The sequence below is a fragment of the Schistocerca serialis genome, chromosome 1 (genome assembly GCF_023864345.2).
Source record: "Schistocerca serialis cubense isolate TAMUIC-IGC-003099 chromosome 1, iqSchSeri2.2, whole genome shotgun sequence".
Classification (NCBI taxonomy): Eukaryota; Metazoa; Arthropoda; class Insecta; order Orthoptera; family Acrididae; genus Schistocerca; species Schistocerca serialis.
This window is the reverse complement of record NC_064638.1, coordinates 999,669,144-999,696,243: the sequence shown is the minus strand read 5'-3', so window position 1 is coordinate 999,696,243 and position 27,100 is coordinate 999,669,144. Positions and strand designations below refer to the sequence as shown.

General features: G+C 40.6%; 1 long non-coding RNA gene across 1 annotated transcript in view; it reads left to right on the top strand.

Moving 5' to 3' along the window:
• LOC126413292 (uncharacterized) overlaps positions 1 to 27,100 on the top strand; it is a 1,052,422-nt gene that overhangs the window by 987,218 nt on the left and 38,104 nt on the right. The window contains exon 4 of the long non-coding RNA XR_007575363.1: positions 19,849 to 20,020. This is a non-coding gene — a long non-coding RNA (uncharacterized LOC126413292). The remainder of the gene's footprint in view (positions 1 to 19,848; positions 20,021 to 27,100) is intronic.

Genomic DNA, 27,100 nt, shown 5'->3' with positions numbered 1-27,100 from the left:
TTCAGTTATGCACACTTTGGTCCCAGAAAATGCTTTCATAAATCACGGGAAAATTGCTACTTCAGTAATATGGAAAAACGTATTCGATCTGTTCTGGCCAAATGCAAATTATGTCAAAAGGCTAAGCCGCCAACAATTTCTCACAGAGCACCGTTGTTTCCTATCATTCCAGCGAAATTAAAGGAGATGGCTGCAGTCGATTTGTTGGGTCCAGTGGTTCGTTCTACTAATGGTTTTGCGTACATTTTCGTAGCAGTGGAGTTGACATCAAAATCTACATCTACATCTACATCTACATTGATACTCCGCAAGCCACCCAACGGTGTGTGGCGGAGGGCACTCTACGTGCCACTGTCATTACCTCCCTTTCCTGTTCCAGTCGCGTATGGTTCGCGGGAAGAACGACTGTCTGAAAGCCTCTGTGCGTGCTCTAATCTCTCTAATTTTACATTCGTGATCTCCTCGGGAGGTATAGGTAGGGGGAAGCAATATATTCGATAACTCATCCAGAAATGCACCCTCTCGAAACCTGGCGAGCAAGCTACACCGCGATGCAGAGCGCCTCTCTTGCAGAGTGTGCCACTTGAGTTTATTAAACATCTCCGTAACGCAATCACGGTTACCAAATAACCCGGTGACGAAACGCGCCGCTCTTCTTTGGATCTTCTCTATCTCCTCCGTCAACCCGACCTGGTACGGATCCCACACTGATGAGCAATACTCAAGTATAGGTCGAACGAGTGTTTTGTAAGCCACCTCCTTTGTTGATGGACTACATTTTCTAAGCACTCTCCCAATGAATCTCAACCTGGTACCTGCCTTACCAACAATTAATTTTATATGATCATTCCACTTCAAATCGTTTCGTACGCATACTCCCAGATATTTTACAGAAGTAACTGCTACCAGTGTTTGTTCCGCTATCATATAATCATACAATAAAGGATCCTTCTTTCTATGTATTCGCAATACATTACATTTGTCTATGTTAAGGGTCAGTTGCCACTCCCTGCACCAAGTGCCTATCCGCTGCAGATCTTCCTGTATTTCGCTACAATTTTCTAATGCAGCAACTTCTCTGTATACTACAGCATCATCCGCGAAAAGCCGCATGGAACTTCCGACACTATCTACTAAGTCATTTATATATATTGTGAAAAGCAATGGTCCCATAACACTCCCCTGTGGCACGCCAGAGGTTACTTTAACGTCTGTAGACGAAATAAAGTTCTCAAACGCAACACCTTGAATGTACATCAAACAATAATTGTTTTCCTTGCAGTCCTCTCCAGCACTTTGTTTCAAACCCATAGGTGCACGTGATAAAGCATCAGCAACAAATATGTGTGTTTTACACCTTTACGCAAAGCAACAGCTCGTTCAGTGTCTAACGCTTTCATCAAACATTTTCTTAAAGAAGTTGGTCATGTTGATAAGGTTATATCAGATAATGGATCACAGTTTCGTTCTAAAATTTGGCTTCGTGCTCTACGGCGTCGTAAAATTAAACCAATTTTCATTTCACTTTTTCACCCTCAATCTAACGCTTCAGAGAGATGGATGAAGGAAATCAATAAATTGTGTCGTCTTTATTGTCATCAGAATCACAGAACGTGGGATCAGTATCTTCATATTTTTCAAAACATTCTGAATGAACTTCCTAATGACTCAACTTCTTCACCGCCTATACTGATGTTAAAAAACAAAGCACCAACAAATCGCATATCTGAAATCGTTTCTTTTCCACCTTCACGGAAACTGCGGCATTCTGAAGTTGTCAACCTAGCTCTACATAATATTGCATCTGCGGCTGCTAGAAGAGAGAAATCAGCTAAGCGTCCTGGTCGTTTAAAAATCTTGTCAGTTGGTCAAAAGGTGTTAATTAAGTCTCATTGTTTGTCTCACAAAGGAAAAGGCTTGTGTCGCAAATTTTTTCTGCTTTATAACGGTCCATATAGAATTCGCAAAATTATTCATGATAACACTATTGAAGTAGAAACTCTTAAATCACGACGCTCTAAGGGAATACATCATATATCAAACGTTAAAATTTTTGTGGAATGACATACTTTCGAGAAACCAACAGTTATACGTAAACATGCAGGCGGCACATACTCAAAGCAACAGTCAAGTCTGCGCGCCGCACAAGGCAGTCGTTGACCGCAAACAATTGCTTCCTACGTCACGCGCCTACAGCTGATCGAGCGCTCACTGCGAATGCACTGACAGCCGTAAACAAATACACAGTCTAATTTCTCCAACTAAATTCAGTATAAAGCTATAGTGACTTGATGAATTATGTTATTAACGTTCAGTATTTTTCAGGATACGGTTGTATAAAATATTTAAGAACTTCAGGTAAACTCTGTGTGTCTCTGACGTTAAGAGGACTTGCTATCGAGAAAATTTCAGAAAGAATGTAATTTCCAAGAAGAAAGTAATAAACTAAAAAGGTAACTATTAATTGAGTTTATTTTTTCAGGTAACATATTTCCAGTTAGGTACGTACTTTAGACGTAATTTGCTGCTCGCAATTACGTGATTCATACTTTGTGCTAATTTCATGTTCTATGAATTTACTTGTGAAGCGACGTGCTTGCGTACATTTGCTGATTTTTGTCAATGTTTTATTAATGAACAGGGTTGTAACTTGTGTATATTATGCATCGCTTGGCTGCAATGCTTTTTCACTGATGTCATATTTTTCTATTATGTGTCTGCTGTGCTTATTTATTTAAATTATAATTGTCACCTGATTAGTTGTGCTGACTGTGGTTATGTATGTAAGTTATATTTTGTGATTTATCTGCTTGCGCCTTCATGTTTACTTATTAAGATGACATATGAACATTTATTTGCTTATGCTGATATGATGCTAATGACCTGTTTATTACGTAAGATATATGTTTGCTGCTATGCGTATGGATTGCATATTTATACATTTCTGTTTGTTGTCATAACCACTCTTCAATGCTGATGTACAGTGTACGAACATAGAGTTTAGGTTACACTATGGTATTAATTATTGTTCGCTTGGCAGAGCCTCGTTGTAAGAATTGTGCTGCATCCACTTGTTGACATTCTGTTCTCTACTGGTATATTTATTCGCTATTGCATGTTTTGCTTACGCTCAGTGCCTTATATTTTTAAGATAGGAAAATGAACTGCTATAATTCGACATAAACGACATTAGTACAAGAAACTTCATAGAAGTCACATTAACTGGAGGTTTTATGGAAGCTGTATAAATTTATGCTGATAGGAAGGAAGCTAACGACATGACATATCAAAACTAGGTTTAGACCATTGACAGTTATTACACTGCATTTTTCATTAGCAATTGAAATAGGAAGTGACACTTGACACAAGAAATACTCCACATGTTTGCTTCTGTTTGCAATAATTCTTGAAGTGGTGTACACACTGTGAAATATTATGATCATTCACACTCCGTAATTATACTTAATTACTGAGAGTTATTCGAACTAAGTCTGTTAGAGGTCATGTATGCATTTATTTTATTTAATGATGGACAAGGTAACCAAAATCCATCTTATAATTTATAATGAGTAGAAGATTTGGGTCAGATGGATTACACAGAGGTTGTGTGTTGACAGTGTGTCTTCAGATTGTATGGGATGATGAGGTTTGCATTAGGATTTTATCTGTACTTGTTCAAGGACTGACTAGAGGAAAGAGTTGTTATGGAAGTGAAATGATATTGGCGATAAGGTTTATATGTGTCGACGTATTGAAGAGGTATTATTGAGGTATTGAGATTATATGAAGTTGATGATTATTGGAGTTTTTGTGAACAAGAGGTAAGGTAAATGATATTGATGATAAGGTTTATATGTATCGACGTAAGAGGTATTATTGAAGTATTGAGATTGTGTGATGCTGATGATTATTGGAGTTTTGGTGGATAAGAGGTAAAGTAAGTGAGGTGCATATTTTTTTTTTGTTGGTCTATATGGAACAAGGAGGATGAAGATAGCAGACCAGAACACTCAAGTAGAAGGAAGATTGTCTACACACACTTTGTTAAATCAATAAGCAGTACATTTTTTTTTTTTTTTTGGAGAGAGGAAGTAATTGCATATCTTGGCTCACTGACAGTTGTTCAGCAACCGTACATTTTGATCTGGCTTGGCAAACATTGGTCTTGACATGATGACTATGATGTTGACTTAACTATTATTGACTGTTATACATTGCTGCCACTACTACTTAATACACATGATGAACATCAAATTTTGACAGAATTGCATTTACACAGTTAACACTATTCAATTACACAGTAGTACTTAATGTGGAAGAAAGATGAGTGAGTGTGTTTTGTGTGTTTTCCTTTCCTAATCCTACCCACCTATCTCCTAAATATTATCTTACTTGTTTGTAGTGGCTTGCACTGACACTCATAAATATTATAGGTTTACTGATATTTGAGTATTTGTAATAGTTAATATGACAATTATCTGATATCATTTGTGTGTTTATTAGAATTTGTATGTTTAGTGTAAGAGCATAGAGAATAATTTTGTCAAAGCATTTGTATGTGCATTCAAACTATTGTTCATGCCTGAACTGTCTGATTAGTGATGGTGAATATTATGAACTGTTACCTGCACTTGTTCAACATTTATGTGTGACACTTAGAAATGTTTAATTTCTGCTGATGAACTGTGTGATTAGTGATAGTGAATATTATGGACTGTTACCTGCACTTTTTCAACATAATGGGTGCCACTTAGAAATGATTGATTTCTGCTGATGAACTGTGTGATTAGGATAGTGAATATTATGGACTGTTACTTGTACTTTTTCTACATGATTGGTGCCACTAGGACATGTTTAATTTCTGCTTATAAACTCTGATGAACAGTGTGATCAGTGATAGTGAATATTATGGACTGCTCTCTGGACCTGCTAGGTGCAACTGATGGACTGCTTCTACTGAAATAATGTCACTTGTTGGTGTCTGCACCTGCTCAACATTGCTGGGTGCCACTAATGGAACTGCTTCTACTGAGATAATGTCACTTGTTGGTGTCTGCACCTGCTCAACATTACTGGGTGCCACTGATGAACTGCTTCTACTGAAATAATGTCACTTATTGCTGTCTGCACATGCTCATCATTGCTAGGTGCAACTGATGGACTGCTTCTACTGAAATGAAGTCACTTGTTGCTGTCTGCACCTGTTCAACATTGCTAGGTGCCACTGATGGACTGCTTATATTGAAATGATGTTGCTTCTTGCTGTCTGCACCTGTTCAACATGAACAGTGTGATCAGTGATAGTGAATATTATGGACTGCTCTCTGGACCTGCTAGGTGCAACTGATGAACAGCTTCTACTGAGATAATGTCACTTGTTGGTGTCTGCACCTGCTCAACATTACTGGGTGCCACTGATGGACTGCTTGTACTGAAATAATGTCACTTGTTGGTTTCTGCACCTGTTCAACATTGCTGGGTGCCACTGATGAACTGCTTCTACTGAGATAATGTCACTTGTTGGTGTCTGCACCTGCTCAACATTACTGGGTGCCACTGATGAACTGCTTGTACTGAAATAATGTCACTTGTTGGTTTCTGCACCTGTTCAACATTGCTGGGTGCCACTGATGGACTGCTTATATTGAAATGATGTTGCTTCTTGCTGTCTGCACCTGTTCAACATTACTGGGTGCCACAGATGGAACTGCCTTTACTAAAATGATGTCACTTGTTGGTGTTTGCACCTGTTGACCATTGCTGGATGCTGCTGCTGGAACTATCAACTATTTGTTTTTTTTTTGAATAATTAAAAGTATTTTATGTGAACATTTGTATAAACTGATTTTTTGTGTATTGTGTAAACTATTATGTAAAGCCACATGTATGAAAGAATTTGTATTGCCTACTGTATTTTATATATTAGGTTATTGAAAGGTCAGTGCAAAGCCAAAAATTTTATCTAATTATGTGATATTTACGTATTAATATTATCTTTTATTTTTGTCTGTATTTTTTTTGACGAATTTGGTGGTATTTTCACCACCAATGCTGGCAAAAATACTATCAAATTCTAGCCCGTGGAGGAAGGGCATATGAAAGGTGGCTACACTGAGCCACAGTGCCAGAGAGTTTTGTTTCGCCGCCTCCACTGGCAGTGATTATTGAGAAGTAGCGGAGGACAGTGCTTGTTGAGAGCTCGTACACTCCTGAAAATTGAAATAAGAACAACGTGAATTCATTGTCCCAGGAAGGGGAAACTTTATTGACACATTCCTGGGGTCAGATACATCACATGATCACACTGACAGAACCACAGGCACATAGACACACGCAACAGAGCATGCACAATGTCGGCACTAGTACAGTGTATATCCACCTTTCGCACAATGCAGGCTGCTATTCTCCCATGGAGACGATCGTGGAGATGCTGGATGTAGTCCTGTGGAACGGCTTGCCATGCCATTTCCACCTGGCGCCTCAGTTGGACCAGCGTTCGTGCTGGACGTGCAGACCGCGTGAGACGACGCTTCATCCAGTCCCAAACATGCTCAATGGGGGACAGATCCGGAGATCTTGCTGGCCAGGGTAGTTGACTTACACCTTCTAGAGCACGTTGGGTGGCACGGGATACATGCGGACGTGCATTGTCCTGTTGGAACAGCAAGTTCCCTTGCCGGTCTAGGAATGGTAGAACGATGGGTTCGATGACGGTTTGGATGTACCGTGCACTATTCAGTGTCCCCTCGACGATCACCAGTGGTGTACGGCCAGTGTAGGAGATCGCTCCCCACACCATGATGCCGGGTGTTGGCCTTGTGTGCCTCGCTCGTATGCAGTCCTGATTGTGGCGCTCACCTGCACGGCGCCAAACACGCATACGACCATCATTGGCACCAAGGCAGAAGCGACTCTCATCGCTGAAGACGACACGTCTCCATTCGTCCCTCCATTCACGCCTGTCGCGACACCACTGGAGGTGGGCTGCACGATGTTGGGGCGTGAGCGGAAGACGGCCTACCGGTGTGCGGGACCGTAGACCAGCTTCATGGAGACGGTTGCGAATGGTCCTCGCCGATACCCCAGGAGCAACAGTGTCCCTAATTTGCTGGGAAGTGGCGGTGCGGTCCCCTACGGCACTGCGTAGGATCCTACGGTCTTGGCGTGCATCCGTGCGTCGCTGCGGTCCGGTCCCAGGTCGACGGGTACGTGCACCTTCCGCCGACCACTGGCGACAACATCGATGTACTGTGGAGACCTCACGCCCCACGTGTTGAGCAATTCGGCGGTACGTCCACCCGGCCTCCCGCATGCCCACTATACGCCCTCGCTCAAAGTCCGTCAACTGCACATACGGTTCACGTCCACGCTGTCGCGGCATGCTACCAGTGTTAAAGACTGCGAAGGAGCTCCGTATGCCACGGCAAACTGGCTGACACTGACGGCGGCGGTGCACAAATGCTGCGCAGCTAGCGCCATTCGACGGCCAACACCGCGGTTCCTGGTGTGTCCGCTGTGCCGTGCGTGTGATCATTGCTTGTACAGCCCTCTCGCAGTGTCCGAAGCAAGTATGGTGGGTCTGACACACCGGTGTCAATGTGTTCTTTTTTCCATTTCCAGGAGTGTGGTAGTGAGTGCTTGCTGAGATGTCGTAGTGAAGAGTTCTTGTCGAGAGGTCGTAGTAGGGAGTTCTTGTTGAGATGTGGCAGTAGTCAGTTCTTGTTGAGATGTGGTAGTACCGAGTCGGTGTGGAGATATTGTAATGATTAGAGTGCTTTTCATCAATATAAATGAAGGTAACAAACTCCTTTTTTTTCCTCATTATTTCAATGTCCTGAATAATGCGTCATTACTGGTTCTGTCAACAAAGCATCTGGCTTGTGTTGTTGTATTAGAGTGTAATTCTGGTTTTCTTGCGCAATTATAGTATTTCTAATTTTTTTTATCACGTCAGTATAAATGGTATTTGAAATTTCTTGTCTTATTGAAGAAGAACCGTGCCAAATGTGTACGTTGAGTCATACTTCCACACACAGAACAGTTATACTTGAGCTTTGGTTTCGTAGGTTTTATAGTTGCTGGGGACTTAATTAATTAATTGTGTTAACGAAAATTTTCATTTCATTCTTTGTTGTTGTTCTATGCAGTCAGATTGCGTAATAATACTAGTCAGGGCCAACCGTTTACGAGACACAGCGTAATCGGACATACAGCTACTAAAAATGTAAAAAAGAATTTGCATTTCATATTTATATAATTAAGCCCCCATGCAAGGTTTGGTAACAAGATTGGCATTCATATTCTAAGTATTGTTTAGTAACTGCATCATAACCATTTGCAGCATCTTTTATATCTATTAATCTTTTACTTTTAAAATCATATAACTTGCTATTAAATTCTTACTTAATTCTTTCTGAAATTGTTTAATTAAGTTCTATATTTTTGGATTAGTGTTACATAATTCATTAAGTATTTTTTCTATTTTTAATTCTAAAGATTCTAATTCATTAGATTTTATCTTGATTTTTGAGTTTTGTAGACACTTTGTGACACAGACACACTTTATTTTCAATTGACAGTATTATGAGCAGACTGATAGCGTACACATAGCCAGCCCATTTCGAGGACAGAGCACTGGAAGCTGCCGAACTAAAACATAATTTTTCTTGGGTATGTCGATGACTTTCGTCATCTGGCCACATGATCCAAAAAAACTACAGAAATTCTTAGAACATCTGAATTCCGTCCACAAAAAGGTCTATGTCACCATGTAAATAGAAAAAGATGTCAAACTTCCGTATCTCGACGTCCTAGTTCAGAATAAGCCCGAGGGAGTGCTTGCCCAGTGTATATGGAGCCAGCGCACATGGATTTAGTTCTCTGTGCCTCCAGGTGCCACCATTCGTAGCAGAACAACAGGGAGCTCAGCACTCTACTACATAGGGCATAATCCATTTTTGACGAACGATGTCAGAGCCTGACGGCAGATCTGCGGAATCTGGGATCCGTCTTTCACGAGAATCGATACAGCAATCTACAGATTCGGGCGGTTCTGTGACACAGGAGCTCTAATAACGGCACGGAGGCCGGAAATACGGAAGAAGACGATATGAAGACCGCTTTCACACCGTTTGCTGGCAATGTATAGTCAAAAACTGGCAGACAACTGAAACAAAACCACATAATACACATTTCTACCCGCCAACCAAAATACGAGCTTTACTAGAGAGAGTGAAAGACGACGTGGGTCTAAAAAAAAAGCGGGGTACCAAGTTCCATGTTAACGCAGGAATACTTACATTGGGCAAACGGAGATCTATGTACAGAACATGAAAGCCACATCCGCTTACTGCAGCCCAACAAGTCTGTAACACCAGAAAATTGCAATGAAAATGGACATAAAATGAATTACTAGCAAACGAAAGTCCTGGCTAAAACCGATAAATTTTAGGATTACATTTTCAAAGAGGTGATTGAAATCCATTTGGCTGATAATTTAATCAGCAGAGACATGGGCTTTCAACTGAGCAACCAGTACTATTGAGGAACCAGTACTAAGCTGCATCAAAGAAGAACGCGACTTAGGGTCGTGAGATGCGGCAGGCACCTCAGCCACACGCCGCTCCCACCCCTCCCCCGACCCAACGAGCACGACACGGGTCCAATCTCGGGACCGGCAGGTGGCAGGTATGAATACCGCCAACACGGAGCAGACACATCATTCCATCAGCACCACCTGATGGCACAGGAATGGTTATTCGCTGGACTTACGACGCTTGGCAGTACATCCGAGGACCCTGAAAGCAGCGTATACGCCGAGAAATCTTCGTATCATATACAAGTCTATTTTATCTACCTTCTTTCGAGCCACCCATGAATCACCTTTGCGATCATAACACATTGCTCCTCCGCTTGCTCATTGTCTCTGCGAAAATAGGAAACAATTCAACAGAAAATGGACTTACAAGGGGAGGCCGCCAATTGTGAAATTCAGATTCGATTCATACTGTGCATAATAAAAGCTCATGGCCAGAGGTGTAATGTGGCAAAGCACCAAGATGCACTTCTCAGCCGTTGTTGAGAAAATCGACAGTAAAAAGAAACCGTTGTCGTGAAATACTCTCGACGATTAATAAATTTCTACAGCGTCGTGGCGCAGCGGTAAGCGCTCGGGTTCGTGATCCGAAGGTCCCCGGATCGAATCTCGCGCCATGCATTTTTTTTATTATTAGTTTTTTGTAATTCAAATATATATATATATATATATATATATATATATATATATATATATATATATATATATAAGTATTAATGAATTGCTTATGCATGTTGCTGAAGGCGGATCGCTCTCCAATTGTACCGCCTCCATTTTTCCGTTTCTTTTAACAGGGTGTAACAAAACTCTCCCGTCCGCACTGATTTTCGACAATGTTATAAGTTGCGCTAGGGACCGCATCTACCTTCTTTCGAAGTTAGCAGGCAACTACGCTGTTATGCGGCGGCTCGTTTCGGCCCATTCAACATCTGTCCTTCAAGTGTAACGAGCGAGTAACGGAGTTTATATTTCATACCTACCACAGCAAATTTGTGTTCGTGGGGTCTCTATTCTAATTCGAACGTTTGACTTACGCTATACGTATTCGTTTCGGAATATCGTTTCTACGTCTTCCGTTAACTATACGTGGTTAACATTATGAAGACAAGTAATAATATTTGTGAAATACAACTTTGTTTGCGGAAAGCATAATGATGTTCGAAGTCGCCAGTTTTTCCACGACAAGTCTTTCAACAACTTATTATATGCATAATTGTTGCAACTGATTGCCGGGAATTTTTTATATATATATATAAGCAAATACTAAAAAAAATTGCATAGCGCGAGACTCGATCCGGCGACCTTTGGATTACGAACCCAAGCGCTTACCGCTGCGCCACGACCCTGTAGAGAATTATTAATCGTAGAGAGTATTTCACCGCAACGGTTTTTTTTAACTGTCGATTTTCTCGACAACGGCTGAGAAGTGCATCTTGGTGCTTTGCCATATTATTGCTTTTATTATGCGCAGTATGAATCGAATCTGAATTTCACAATTGGCGGCCTCCCCTAGTTAGTACAAAACACACTGCTACAGTTTTAGAAACACTTCTTAATTCTTATACCTGTGTGCTGACAATTCACACTCGCTGCATTCTCTGGCTTAATGCCTAGGTCTTTCACGTTTAAAACAAAACACTGATGAAGAATGAGTGCATGGCGTGCTATGCCCCAGAAAATTACACTGTGAAATGCGTATGATGATTTACCGATTCATTGGTATCTGTCATGCAACTTCATGGGTGATGAGGCGACTTCCGAAGACGTTCACCTGATGCAGATTGCAGTAGTCTGTTTGCTGTTTGGCAGGTAGAATTTTGTAGCCACGCTGAATTGCCCATTGTAGTACCAGAAGGGTGCAAATGTGACCCGGGTTCTTTAGAACTGTAGTCCCCACCCTGTGTGGGTGGAGACTCTTTCAAAAAAGCTTTGTCTGGGGAACAATTTTGTGCGTCTGGTCAACGTCAAATAAATTATTTTACGAGGCAGTATTTCTGCTCAAAGAACAACTTGGTGGTGTGATTTCCGCTGACTAGACTTCTGAGAAAAATAGTGGAAGTCATACTGGGTCAAAGTTAGTCATTTCGCCGCTTTCTGGTGGGAAAGCTGTTCGGCAACTACTATTAATGTTTCTGTTTATCATGTTGTGGGGGACGTAAGACGTCACCCAGGTGCCAGTCCATGTGGGAAACAGATTTTCTCTCTCGCAGTGTGGGGAGGCAGTTCACTGGGCGGCTAACAAAAGATCTGCTAGGTGGGAGTTCGGAATTACGGTTCTCAATATTTCATGCATGCGAAGGCGCCTCATAGAGGGACTAAAACAATTATCTGCTACTTTTGATGTCGGAATGCCGTGTCTTAAAATTTCATCGGTTAATCACGAAGTTGGACTGCTGTGTCTTCCCACTGGTGGGCGAACATTTGTGATGATCTTTTGCGGAAAAAATTTTTAAAACAAAGTGGAAGCGCTTGATCACTCTGCGGAGACGAATATGCTTTTGCGGGGGATGTGGAAGAAGAAACTTGATTTTGAGATGCGGGAGAGAGCTACAGACTTGCATTTCAAGAAATCACTCCACTAATGATCGGATGTTGGTGCCAGCAGGCCATAGCAGGCACACGTCTTGTCACTCTGATTCATCGATTCTGGTGAAAATGCCTCGCAGTGTGGGCTATCACGGGAGGAGAGTGATTAAGTATTTTCGACCGTTTTTTAAAATCTGATTAAACAACGCAATGTCATATTTCGTTTGGCAGTAGAGGGCTCTTACATGACAGAGCGGGCTGAGATATTTACAGGTCAGATGACTTTCCTTCTTTCTAGTATAACTAGAGCAATCATTTCATGTCCAACAGCGATTTTGCTTTTGAGGGACAGGCTTGTTAAGATCATCATTATTTATTCTTAACTCACCCTTGTGGACTTGTGCAGATCTGTGATGCATTTAAATAATCTCGATGTTGTATTTCCTTTTATTTTTGTAATTCGTTAATCACGTTAATGTGTGACTTCCTTTCACGTGTGTGCTTGCACTCTGCACTGAGTAAATAAAATTGGGGTTAATCTGGACCAGTAATCTCAATTTCATGGATAGGTAACACTCTCAATTATTAATTCTTTAATAATTTTATAAGAACCGACAACCAAAACTCATTTATGATGGCCTTTCTTTTCTCATTACACAAACTGTTTGTTTGTAATTTCAGTTCCGTATCTGAGTTTAAGGGTAGCGATTTGTCTTTCAATCGGTCCAGCCAGAACAGATTAATAAAACGGCTGTGAGGTTCATCATCTCGAGTCGAGTTGTCGCAACTGCCCACACCTAACTGAGCGCAAACCAGCATATCCTTCTGTAGTGTCACCCCTTAATTCACTCAAGTGAATCCCACTTTCACGAATTGAACTTTCAGATCAACTTTCCAATTCAACAGTTTGTTCTCACTCAGCCCATTGAGATGATGATTTTAAACGCTGACCCTCGTCGTCTCCATGTAGGTGGTCCCAGCTGGATGGCACAGCCCAGTAGCTAGTAGGTGAGGCAGCTAGACGTGATGAAGCTGATTGGTCCACACTGGGGCTGTCAACTGGCATGAAGTACGTCTCAGTGCTGGCAGCAGTCACAGATAAGGTATAGCTAGGGTCCAAACGAGAAGTATTTATAGTTTGCTTGGCCAGGTTTTCTTACGGCAGGGCACCTCTTTTGGTAACGTAGGCGACGAAGGCAGTCCAGTCTTTGACAAAGGCAGATTCGGCACTTGCACCATACTATTCCACAATATTCCAGCTCTGGCAACATGTTTCTCACAGGCATCTTGCTTGTCCATCTGTAATAGACTACAAAGTCAGTGCGAAACGGTGTTGGTACAGCATTCCATAAGGTACCCTTTGAGAACGTAAACACCATAGTTGTAGAACCAGTGGAGACCTACCAGCGTTTGCCTGTCGCAGGACCAAACGAACTATGTATTGCTCGGTATATTTAATTGTAAACGTTTAGTGGCAGGTGTGTATTTATTCTGTGTACAGCTACACATTTACGGACCATCTAAGTAAGAGTCACCCCCTTACAGGATTATTTTCACTTCTCCTGCATCACTAATCAGTGTCCTGTAGCATTAAAATGCTTTCAGAAAGATTCATAGATCTGACCACTGAAATGGAATATGTACACTTCATACAGTTTCTTCAACGCCACGAACTGGTTTCTAGTAACTACCGTCGATAATCTCCACATAACAAAACGGAAATACAATTCAATGCCAATGTAGGAAAACTCTCACAAAAATAAGTCATTCATAATTCCACGGAAACAAATGAAAATTATTAGCTCCAGTAAAATCTCTACAAGTACATTTCATTCTATGAAACACGACCTTCCAGCTATATGGGCTCCGCTCCGTGATCTGATGTACCGGCTCTGGCTACCAGGCACGTACTCGCTCACTTACAGGTAACACTCTCCTAGAAAACCAGGAAGTGTCTTAGTAGAAATACATGCTGGCATACAGGAAGCACTTCTAACTCTTGTACATCTTCCGTACTGGAAAAGTAACTTCGTTGATCACTCAGAATCAGCAACTACTGACTTCAGTAACACGCTTTAGCACACCACCTCCGTCTGGAGAGCACGCGACTGTACATCCCCGAGGTCTGCAAGAGGACTCCTCGATTTCGTGAGCTCCCAAAACATTAAAAGACATTATTTACCCTTCAGGCATTCCATCCGCGGAAACAGCGCTAGTGGTCACAATAGCTACCAGCGCGGCCACTGGTCGTAGTTAATTTGACTTGGTTCGCTTGGTACTGCACGACTCCACGAGGGAAGCTTCAACTTTGAAGTAAACTGTCTCAGACATTATAAGTAACAGTTCCTCCTGAATAACTTGAGGGCCTCTTTCAAAGAGATGCCCTTCAAAACGAAGCGACAGGATACTGATGTACACTGAAGGGGGTAACAAAAGGAGCCATTGTACATCAGAATTGATTGATCTTAATTTACTCTTCCAGTCATGAACTATGGGCCTTGCTGAAGTGGCTTTCATGCCACAGCGTTACGCGTTACGGATAGCTACCGTCAGCACAACCATGTCGCAGTGATATCTGCGGAGAGGACAGACTATCATATGATTCCTGAAGAGATGCAGCAGTCTTTTCTGTTGTTGCAGCACGATAGATGGTTTGGTGCTGTAAAATTAACCAATACATCCTTGCTATGTGGATATAGCGAACGGCTGAAAAAAGGCTAACTCTAGTCTCTATATTTCACGAAGAAATGCCGCTCTACTGTGTTCTTTGATAAAGACAGCATCGTCTTGGGTAGCATATTCCCGTGGAAACATAGTTTCTCATTCTAATCTACGGAAAGGAACTATTCAGGAGGACGTAATCATCAGGAAAAACGAATCTAGCATTCTATGGGTCGGAGCATGGAATGTTAGATCCCTTAATCAGGTTGCTAAGTTACAGATTTTGAAATGAAAAATGGGCAGGCGAAAGTTAGATATAGTTCAAATTAGTTAAAGGTAGTTGCAGGGGAACTATACAATTTCTTGTCATGTGACTACAGGATTACGAGCAACACAGTATGAAGTTTGTGTGCCTATGAGTCCCATAGATGACGGAAACTTTGCAGGAATGTATAATCAGATGAAAGAAATTATTCGAATTGTTAAGGGGCACGAAGTTTTAATTGTTAATGGGGGTTAGAATTCGATAGTAGAAAAAGGAAGAGAAGGAAAAGTAATGGTGTAACATGGACTGGGTGGAAGAAATAAAAGGTAAAGAACCTTGCACAGCGCCTAATTTAATCATTGCTAATACTTGTATTAAGCATCATGATAGACGATCATGTACGTGGAAGAGCCTTGGAGACACCGGAAAGTTTCAGATAGTTTATGTAATGGTAAGACAGAGATTTTGGATTCATATTTCTCTTCTTATTCTTCCTTTCTTTCTAGGCCAATGCCTGTTCCTTTCAGTGCGCCTCAGTCTACCTTGAAGCTGTCACTCCTTCTTTTCCTTTGACGCCTTTACTTCTTTTACCAGCTGCTGATTTATTTCTTACGATTTTCATGATCTTCCGTTCATGCAACCTATCTGTGTGTTTGTTCCATTTATGCCTAGTGCTTCTTGGTAGAACTGCATCGTCGGCATAAAGAATGTCTTTTATTTCATTGCTCCCCAGTCTTTAAATACTGTCAGCCAATGTCATCACTCGTTCATGACTATATTGAAAAGTAAGGGTCTCAGAGAGTCACCTTGTCTAGTACCACTCTTAACTGTATACTTCTAGTTAACCTGGAATCAATTCTCGCCTAGTTATATTTGTTCGATAACTGTTTTTACTAAGTTGGAAGGAATACCGCGACTTTAGAGCAGATTTACCACATCTGTTAACTGAATCCTATCGAAAGCCTTCCGTAAATCAATAAAACAAAGAAATCCGATCTTTTGTATTCAGTGGACTTCTCTACAACCTGTCTAACAATGAACACTCCATCCGGACTGTATCTACTGGATCTAAAACCATACTGCTCCTCTGCAAGTGTTATAATGTTTTTTTTTTAAATTTCATTTCCTATTACTTTTGTTAAAAGTTTAAGAGATGGAATGAGTGGATTCATCCCTCTGTAATTTGACGAATCTTTATCTGCTTTCCTGTACGTGAGACTAGTGATAGTAGTTCTCCATTCATTTGAAATTTTATTACGAGCTATAACATAGTAAACTAACTTGGTTAATTGCTCAGTTAGTGGATATACTCCATACTTTAATATTTCATTGGAAATCTTATCTTTCCCCAGCGACTTTATACTTTATAGCACACTTACAGCTTCGTCTCCCTCTGTATGTGAAACAGTTACATTACTATTTACTGGTATGCTGATCTCCAACATCTTTCCGTTTTCTGGTAGTTTTTTACCTTTAAATAACTCTGTTAATTATTTAACCCATAATTCCTCATTTATGTCGTTCCAAAATTTCATTTAATTCTTTCCTCTGTTTTCTTATCGTTCTTTAAATCTGTTTCTGCAGCCCTTAAAGTTCATGTTCAATGTTTTTAGAAAAGATGTCCCTTCTTGCGATTATTAATAGTAATTCCTTTTGTAAACCTCAAAAGTTTCTTGTTTCGAGTGTTTTATATTTCAAATAAGCAAACATCTTTTTTTTTGCGCATCCCTTATCGTCTTTACAAAACCATGGTGTTCTGTCTGTTTTGCTTTCATGATTTATAGCTAGTGTACCTAACGCTTCTTGAGCCACTGCTTCAGTACTTTCTTGGCTTTTCTCCTAACCCTGGTCTGTAGTAACCCCTGCGTTAATGCCGTTTCTTTTACTCTCTCTGCTAATCGTTTATGGTGTAAAATGTCTATAGATTCATTCCATAGGGACTCTGTATTAATTTTTTTTCTTTTAAGATACGTTCTGTAGCATTCTTGTTCCTTACTACATGCAATCTGGTTTTTGCCATGAATGGACTGTGCTCGCTGCTTATGTTGGCAGTGTTTACTTTCCTAACATCCAGTACAGACTAGGGATGGATGTTCCTGTTGGTAACCGTGTGAACTTTTGTAGATAAATGATCTTTTGTTTTCTGAGATTTGTATATCTGCTGTTGCTTGTGGTCATAGAAGGAATCATTTATTCTCAGTTCGTTGCTTGAGCATAATTTGGTATTAATCTCACCATTATCACTTAGAAAGTCTTCATTATATCGTTACTAAACTCCAGAGCTGAAACTATTTCTAATACAAGCATTAAAATCCTCCATTATCATGGTCAGTTCGTTTGAAAGAATGAAACTGATAACTTCTTATAGTTGCTAACTGACGGCCTCTCTTTCAGTCCTAGATTTACAGTCCTCTGGGCGGAACGGAGAGATAATATTCAACTTGTGGTGAACTAGTTTTAGTTTTGGTAAAGCTATTCTCTCATTGACGTATTGTCACTTTTCAACATGATCTTTGTACTTCTTGTGGATAAGTATCGGCACTCTTCCTTTAGCTTTTGTCTCCTCCTCGACTCCACTATATATGAATAAATACTGATCGTATTCCTTCTACAACTCGCCCCTCGTTTGTTGGGCACTACATACAGAGATTTCGTGATATTTCAAATTTTCTGTAAGATCTTGGTCTTTGTTATTAAAGGATTTTATGTTCCACCAGTCAAATTTTATACTACAAAACATGCCGCGCTGGCAGACGTGGACTCTAACCGTAAGTTGTTGGTTACAAACTGCAGATTAAAACTGAAGAATTTACAGCAAGGTAGGAAATAAGGGAGTTGAGCCTGCATAAATTAAAAGGTGTCGAGAGTATAAAATCGAAATTCTAACGGAAATCGATGGATGTACCCAGTGTTAGTAATTTACATAAGCGTTCGTGAGGACTATAAATGAATGTCAGCCATACATGTCTTGTTCCCCTAGAGTCTGGATAGTAGCTTCCAAAAGTTCTGTTCAACCAGGCGCATGATTCAAAAAATGGTTCAAATGGCTCTGAGCACTACGGGACTTAACTTCTGAGGTCATCAGTCCCCTAGAACTTAGAATTACTTAAACCTAACTAACCTAAGGACATCACACACATCCATGCCCGAGGCAGGATTCGAACCTGCGACCGTAGCGGTCGCGCCGTTCCAGACTATATCGCCTAGAACCGCTCGGCCACCCCGGCCGGCCCAGGCGAATGTTCAGCGGCATAGTTCACACTTGGTTGTAATTCAGTGATCACTTAATGTAGATATAATTCGACGTGAATAATTGGCAATTTTTTCAACTAACCCTGTTTGGAATTATCCTACACCTCTTGCTGCTCTGTAAACTTCAGAAGGCATCAAGAATGGTATAATTTTATGGAGAATGAAAAATAATGTTGACAATAAGAGACGTTGAATAAGTCGACAAAAATGCCTCAATCATACTGTTTCCTAATCGTTATATTTGGTAACTTTTTGGTGATTTTTTTGAACGCTTGTTGGGAACGAGACTGATAAAACAAAGTCATCAATCGTGATGGAGCAAGACTTATTTACTTTTAATTGTGTTGTTGCTTCATTACATATATTCATAAGAAAAAAAAGTTTTGCGTAGTAGTAAAAAAAACTAAACTGAAATTATGTTTAAAAGATGACTTATACTTTTAACAGAGTTCTAAGCCAACTGCTTGTGTAGCGGTGCCAATTCAGGATGTAGATAATCTTCTGGGGACGCACCACTATCTTATCTGTGGATTAGAAAGGGAAGAGAAGCAAGACACGTGGCTACGGAGGGCAGTATCTTTATAGTAAGAAACAATTCTGTCACATTACTTTCCCCGCGCTGTGCTTAAAGTTGATGACTTTCCTTTTAGTAGACTGTAAGGGAATGGTTTTCATCCTGCGCTATGGAATGCTTACGTGCATCCGCATGAGAAGCCCTAGTGGCCTCTTCCTTATCGTCTGAAATGAATCCTTATCTGCAGATGAACAGAATGACAAAGAGACATGGTGTAGAGCCAGGAGCCCTGACGAACATTGCACCAACTGCGATGTAATATTTTCTTAGACAACAAAAGTACTCGTATATTCTGAACGTAAACAAATTTACGTTTTCGTTTTGTTAATCGGTTATTATACCAGCAACCAAATAAGAGGCAATTAGAGTTACAGTTTACGTGTTTAGTCTGACAGAACTGTTACTAAGGGCGTTCCATATTAAATCATAATCACGTCAGTCTAATACCAATTAAATCACGTTTTGTTTCTATACTATAACCATATTTAAATAAAAATCTTCTTCTTCCAGCTATCCCAACACTTGTAAAATAAATACAGTTTGTGACAGGGAAGTGAGGAAACGGCTATGCTACACAAAAGGGTTTGTGTCACATAATATAAAAAACTGAACGTACTGCACATGCAGTCGACAGTCTCTGTCCTCTTCACCAAATATCTACTACCGTTGCTCTGTTTCCCATCCCCCTCTTTACACTATTCTTTTTCCCCTCCCCACAACGTTTTCCAGGAGAGAGTCGTTTGATAAGGGTAATGGTAGCCAAGAAGAGAACACGGACCTCATTCTGTACATTCGATCGACAAATGGAAGGAAAATAGGAACGACAAATAAACAACAAAAATGCAATTAAAACATGTAATTGTTCTCGTTATAAGATAGAGCGCCGAGACCCGGAGAGAGGACAAGTTAATTGGACTTGTATTTTATCCCCTATGTCGTCTAGTTCTTTTTAATCCTGCACCCAGCGTTTTTCAGATGGAATTCGGCTGCTGGCTCGCGTGGTATGCTGGGATGATCTGGACACGGACTACATTCTGTTCGAGTTCGGGGGAGACCCTGCAAGAAACATACTGCTCTGTTTAACACGCCCTGCAAATGTTAACGACGCACATCCGCAGGATAAATGCGAAGGAGCCTAACCAGACTGGTAAGTATCATTAAATACTCTAGAGGTAAAAGATAACTTTTAGTGAGTTATAATCGTTTCATTACTTCTTGTTGTAAATAAATATACCGTATATATCTTTACCAACTGAAGCCGGACAATTTCGCAGGAGTAGCTGGACAACTTGAAAGTCATAATGGTAAATCAGGGCGCTTGTAGTCTGAAGTTAAAACTTCGTGCGTTAATTTTCACAACTAGACATGAATTTGCTTAGTATGTGATCTCAGAAGAGTATGAGCATTAATCATCCCATACGACTAAAGGAACGGTAAAGACTCTTGCCAAACGTAGATAATGTTAATTAATATATTCTTAAGTTAATTCAAAGTAACGTTTGGAGTTTTTGATAGATTAGTCCGCTGGGTACTACTAGCTAAAGGTGTTGAAGGAAACCGCTGGCAGGTAACTAATCTAAAATCCGTATATAATGCCATGAAAAAAACTAAAGTAGTGATAATGGTCCTTACTGTAGTTTTTTGTGTAACTGTTGAAATGAAAACCTTGTGATGACTGTAATCTGGTTCATTTAATGTAGTTGCCAGGTAAGGAAACTAAGCCGTGGTGGCAGTCAACATGATACTTGTAGCAAGATAACTTCCGATCAGATGTGGCGTGTTTGCGCTCGATACTCCATTCCGATTTTCAATTGTGGAACAACTGTAAATGTTGACAACTCTGTATCCGATTCATCTTTACTGCGAATGGCCTACTATGTAAGTGATGCACGCAGATCGGTATGTCAACATCTCAGTGGGCCACGTGAAGCAATTTGTCGGCGTTTCGATTACTGGGCCGTTTTAATTAATAAAGCTAAACACGGTCGTGTTTGTATCCCTCAAAGAGCAGAAGTTCCTGTGGGAGCAAGCCAAACACTCCAGCTTTATGCAGTGCCAATATTTGCCGACTGGAGTTGATTGCCGGGGGGATGTCTGTCAGCTGCGTTAACAGTGACCGACACGCCACTCGAGGCAAAAACACTCCGCCTGTGGGGTCAAACAACGAGGGGTGGGTAAGCCACCCCTGCTGCGTAGCTAAACGTCCCCCTCACGTCAGGTCAATTTTATATGGATGAATTTTTTGGTGAAACTGGTCTCTTCTCGTTACCTTTTATTCAGCTGTGCCGCTCCTTTGCAGATTATTTCGTTCAGCCATATGATGCCACACTATTACAGAACAACACCTGGAGTCCTGAAAAACGTCAGCCATAGTCTTAATTAAAATATGGTCCCGACGTCTTTAACGAAAAATGGTAACTGAGAAAAAATAAGAAACTGAATGTAACTTTTTCACATAGGAATATCTGTTTGGCTTTTAGCATTGTGGAAAATAAAATTTTGTTTCAGTTATATTTTGATGACTTACTGGACTTAACAACAACGATATCCGAAAGAGAATTTCAGGGACGCATCTGTGTTTGTGGATTGTTTACACTGAAGGAAAGAGTGACAAGGCATTGCTAAAAATTCTGGTCTTTGTAACAGAAAACATAGGAATTAGTATCAATTAGATATAATTATAAAAAGGAGTCAAAAATGGTTCAAATGGCTCTGAGCACTATGGGACTCAACTGCTGAGGTCATTAGTCCCCTAGAACTTAGAACTAGTTAAACCTAACTAACCTAAGGACATCACAAACATCCATGCCCGAGGCAGGATTCGAACCTGCGACCGTAGCGGTCTTGCGGTTCCAGACTGCAGCGCCTTTAACCGCACGGCCACTTCGGCCGGCTAAAAAGGAGTCAATACATTTTCTCGCTCTTTGTGTTTTAAAATACAATATATTGTAGATAATCTGTTATAAGGAGTGGCGGGGGTTTAAACATTCTGGCAGTCATCAAGGTCATAAACAGCCTGATTACCCAGTGTCGTAGCAGGTCTTATGTAGTCTAATAGCTCAAGTGAGCGAAGATCCTCCAAGGCCGAATCACATCACATTATTTCATATCAACACCTAAGCTTTAGAGTCTGAAAGTTACAGGTTCGAGTACTGGCATGTGTAATGTTTTTAATTTTCATTGCTTTTGCTGTTTTACAACAACACTTAGCGCGCCACAGCACCACCTAACTCATAGCCCTAAGCTCTGGAGTCCGAAGGTTCTGGGTTCGAGTTCCAGCAAGTGCAACGTTCTTAATTGCCATGTGATTTAATTGTAATTTCACAAAAATGTGTAGCATATCACAACAGTAGTAAGGCTCATCCTCTTAACTCTAAAGACCAAAGATTGCATGCTCAAGTCCTTATATGTTCAACATTCTTAGTTTTTCCAGAATTTTCCGGGATTAAAGCTGTGAGGACGGGTCGTGAGTCGTGCTGGGTAGCTCAGTTGGCAGAGCACTTGCCTGCGAAAGGCAAAGGTCCTGTGTTTGAGTCTCGGTTCGGCACACAGTTTTAATCTGCCAGGACGTTCCGTTCTTCATTTTAATTTCACATCAATGGATAGCTCCTTCCCTGACCACCACATCCATCCATGAAGTTCACAGAAACATCATCCCTATTTTACGTCTATGACCCAGATCCAGAACAAGTGACAAGATTTTCTCGAGTTCTTTGATGCATTCATAAACCCTAATTCAGTCATGACCTTCCTGTTCCCACACCCTGGTACAAGTGGTACAATAAGCATAATTCCAGGTAATGAGTCTATAAACTGCCACGCAATTTTCTCTCACAAAATGTACTTTTTTCATACTGTAACAAGAAATTTGTAAGTTATGCAGAAATAACACTCAACTTTCACAACTTTCGACATGGTTGCAGATTAAAACAGTGACCCAGGAAACGTAGAATGCATTTGCTTTATTTCTGATAATGATCGCGAAATTTTTGATCTATAGAATACCGGATTCAGTTAGCAATAACCATCTTCAGATTCGCAACAAAACATGGGAAATGAAATACAACTAGTGAATAAATTGCGCCTTAGAACAATAGAAAAATCAGTTTACTAGTTGTATTTCATTTTGTTGCAGATCTGAAAATGATAATTGCTGACCGAAACTGGTAGTCTTAAGGACCAAAAGTTTTGTGATCATTGGCAGAAATAAAAGAAATTTATTCTACACTCAACATTTGTTTGATTACCAAGTGTTAATTTGACATAACAGGAACTGTAAAGTTTAAGAACACTGTTTAGCCTTTTAACAGAACTGTAGGAATGGAATACGACATAGAAAATAAAACTGAACTCTCCTTTTATCATTAAAATACCAGTTAAGCATGGCAGGGTTACGTTATGCAGAATAAGAGTTGAGTCGTAGAATATCAGAAGCTTGAACATCGTAGAAAACTAGGAAATCTGAATAGCCAAATGCAAAGCTCAGATATAGCAGGCGTCAGTGAAGTGAAATGGAAAGACGACAAGGAATTTTGGTCAGATGAATATAGGGTAATATCAACAGCAGTAGAAAATGGTATAACGGGAGCAGGATTCATTATGAGTAGGGAGGCAGGGCAGAGAGTGTGTTACTGTGAACAGTTCAGTGATAGGCTTGTTCTTATAAGAATCGACAGCAAGCCAACACCGACAACGATAGTTCAGGTATACATGCCGACATCTCAAGCTGAAGATATAGAGAAAGCATATGAGGATACTGAAATGGTAATACGGTGCATAAAGGAAAATCTAATAGTCAGGGGGACTGGAATACAGTTGTAAGGGAAGGACTAGAAGAAAAGGTTAAGAGGGAATATAGGCTTGGGACAAGAAATGAGAGAGGAGAAAGACTAGTAGATTTCTGTAATTTCAGCTCGTAATAGCGAATACTTTATTCAAGAATCGCAAGAGGAGGAGGTGTACTTGGAAAACGTCGGGTGATAACGGAAAGATTTTAGTTATATTGTAAGATGGTCAGACGGAGATTCCGAAATCAGATACTAGATTGTAAAACATACCCAGGAGCAGATAAAGACTCGTATCACAATGAAGAAGTGATGAGAAGTTCAAGAGATTAGTCGGAAGAGTCAATGCGCAAAGAAGTTGGATACAGAAGTACTAAGGAATGAAGAGATATGCTTGAAGTTCTCTAAGGATGTAGATACAGCAATAAGGAATAACACAGTAGGCAGTACAGTTGAAGAGGAATGGACCTCTCTAAAAAGGGCAATCACAGAAGTTGGAAAGAAAAACGAAGGTAGTTGCGAAGAAATCGTGGGGTAAGAGAAAAAGTACTTCAGTTGATCGATGAAAGAAGAAAGTATAAAAGAATAAAAGTCACTGATCAATGAAGTAACCAGGAAGTGCAAGGAAGCTAAGACGAAATGGCTGCATGTAAAATTTGGAGAAAACGAAAAAGAAATTATTGTCGGAAGGACTGACTCATCATACAGTAAAGTCAAAACAACCTTCGGTGACACTAAAAGCAAGGGTGATAACATTAAGATTGCAACGGGAATTCCACTGTTAAATGCAGAGGAGAGAGCGGGTAGGTCGAAAGAGGACATTCAAGGTCTCTATGAGGGAGGAGATGTGATAGACGAAGAAGAAGGAGTCGACTTAGAAGAGTTAATGGATCCAGTATTAGAATCAGAATTTAGGGGAGCTTTGGAGGACTTAAAAACAAATAAGGTGGAAGAGTTAGCTAACATTCCATCAGAATTTCTAATATCATTGGGGAAGTGGCAACAAAACGACTATTCACGTTGGTGTATAGAATGTATGAGTCTGGCGACATACCATCTGACTTTCGGAAAAATATCGTCTACACATTTCAGAAGACTGCAAGAGCTGACAAGTGCGAGAATTATAGCACAATCAGCTTAACAGCCCATGCATAAAAGTTACTTACTAGGATAATATACAAAAAAATGAAAAAGAAAATTGAGGATGTGTTACGTAACGATCAGTTTGGCTTTAGGAAAGGTAAAGGCACCAGAGAGGCAATTCTGACGTTGCAGTTGATAATGAATCAAGACTAAAGACAAATCAAGACACGTTCATAAGATTTGTCGACCTGGAAAAAGCGTTCGACAATATAAAATGGTGCAAGATGTTCGAAATTCCTAGAAAAGTAGGGGTAAGCTACAGAGAGAGTCGGGTAATATACAATATGTACAAGAGCCAAGAGGGAATAATAAGAGTGAACGAGCAAGAACATAGTTCTGGGATTAAGAAGGGTGTAAGACAGCGATGTAGTCTTTCGCCCCTACTGTTCAATCTGTACATCGAAGAAGCAATGATGGAAATAAATGAATGGTTCAGGAGCAGAATTAAAATTTGAGGTGAAAGACTGTCAATGATATGTTTCGCTGATGACATAGCTATCCTGAGTGAAAGTGAAAAAGAATTACATTATCTCTTGAATGGAATGAACAGTATAATGAGTACAGAATATGGATTGAGAGTAAATCGAAGAAAGACGAAGGTAATAAGAAGTAGCAGAAATGAGAACAGCGACAAACTTAACATCAGGATTGCGGGTCACGAAGTAGATGAAGTTAAGGAATTCTGCTACCTAGGCAGCAAAATAACCACTCATTGACGGAGGAAGGAGGACACCAAAAGCAGACTAGCACTGGCAAAATGGGTTTTCCTGGCCAAAAGAAGTCTACTAGAATCAAACATAGGCCTTAATTTGAAGAAGAAATTTGTGAGTATGTACGTTTGGAGCACAGCATTGTATGGTAGGGAAACGGGAACAGGACAAAATGGAAGCATCTGAGATGTGGTGTTACAGATGAATGTTGAAAATTAGGCGGAGTGATAAGGTTCGGAGTGAGGCGGTTCTGTGCAGAAACGAAGAGGAAAGAAATATGTTGAAAATACTGACAAGGAGAAGGGAGAAGATGATAGGCAGCTGTTGAGACATCATGATACCAGAGGGAGCTGTAGAGGGCAAAACTGTAGAGGACGACAGAGATTGGAGTACATCCAGCAAGTAATTGAGAAAATAGGATGCAAGTGCTACTCTGAGATGAAGAGGTTGACACAGTAGAGGAATTCGTAGTGCGCCGCACCAAACCAATCGGCGAGGCAAGGCGACGGACTATGTATACTCCAAATCTGGAGAACTGAGTTCTACAGAATATTGAGACGAACTCTTGTACAAACTCCTGGAAAGTGGTCCGTTAACATGGTGTAAGCCAAAGTACGATTATGCATATCGTGCATGACAACTGCTACTGTTTCCCATGGAGTCCACTTTGAACAGTTGTTTGACATGAAGGCGATGCAGCTCTGGGATGTGTTCTAGAATGATTTTTGTAATTGCAAGACACACCGTCCATTTCCAGACACATGTTCTTAGGACACATTATCTATATATATATATACAGGGTGAGTCACCTAACATTACCGCTGGATGTATTTCGTAAACCACATCAAATACTGACGAATCGATTCCACAGACCGAACGTGAGGAGAGGGGCTAGTGTAATTGGTTAATACAAACCATAAAAAAAAAATGCACGGAAGTATGTTTTTTAACACAAACCTACGTTTTTTTTAAATGGAACCCCGTTAGTTTTGTTAGCACATCTGAACATATAAACAAATACGTAATGAGTGCCGTTTGTTGCATTGTAAAACGTTAATTACATCCGGAGATGTTGTAACCTAAAGTTGACGCTTGAGTACCACTCCTCCGCTGTTCGATCGTGTGTTTCGGAGAGCACCGAATTACGTAGGGATCCAAAGGGAACGGTGATGGACCTTCGGTACAGAAGAGACTGGAACAGCACATTACGTCCACATGCTAACACCTTTTTATTGGTCTTTTTCACTGACGCACATGCACATTACCATGAGGGGTGAGGTACACGTACACACGTGGTTTCCGTTTTCAATTACGGAGTGGTTCAAAATGGCTCAAATGGCTCTGAGCATTATAGGACTTAACTGCTGTGGTCATCAGTCCTCTAGAACTTAGAACTACGTAAACCTAACTAACCTAAGGACATCACACACATCCATGCCCGAGGCAGGATTCGAACCTGCGACCGTAGCGGTCGCGCGGTTCCAGACCTACGGAGTGGAATAGTGTGTGTCCCGACATGTCAGGCCAATAGATGTTCAATGTGGTGGCCATCATTTGCTGTACACAATTGCAATCTCTGGCGTGATGAAA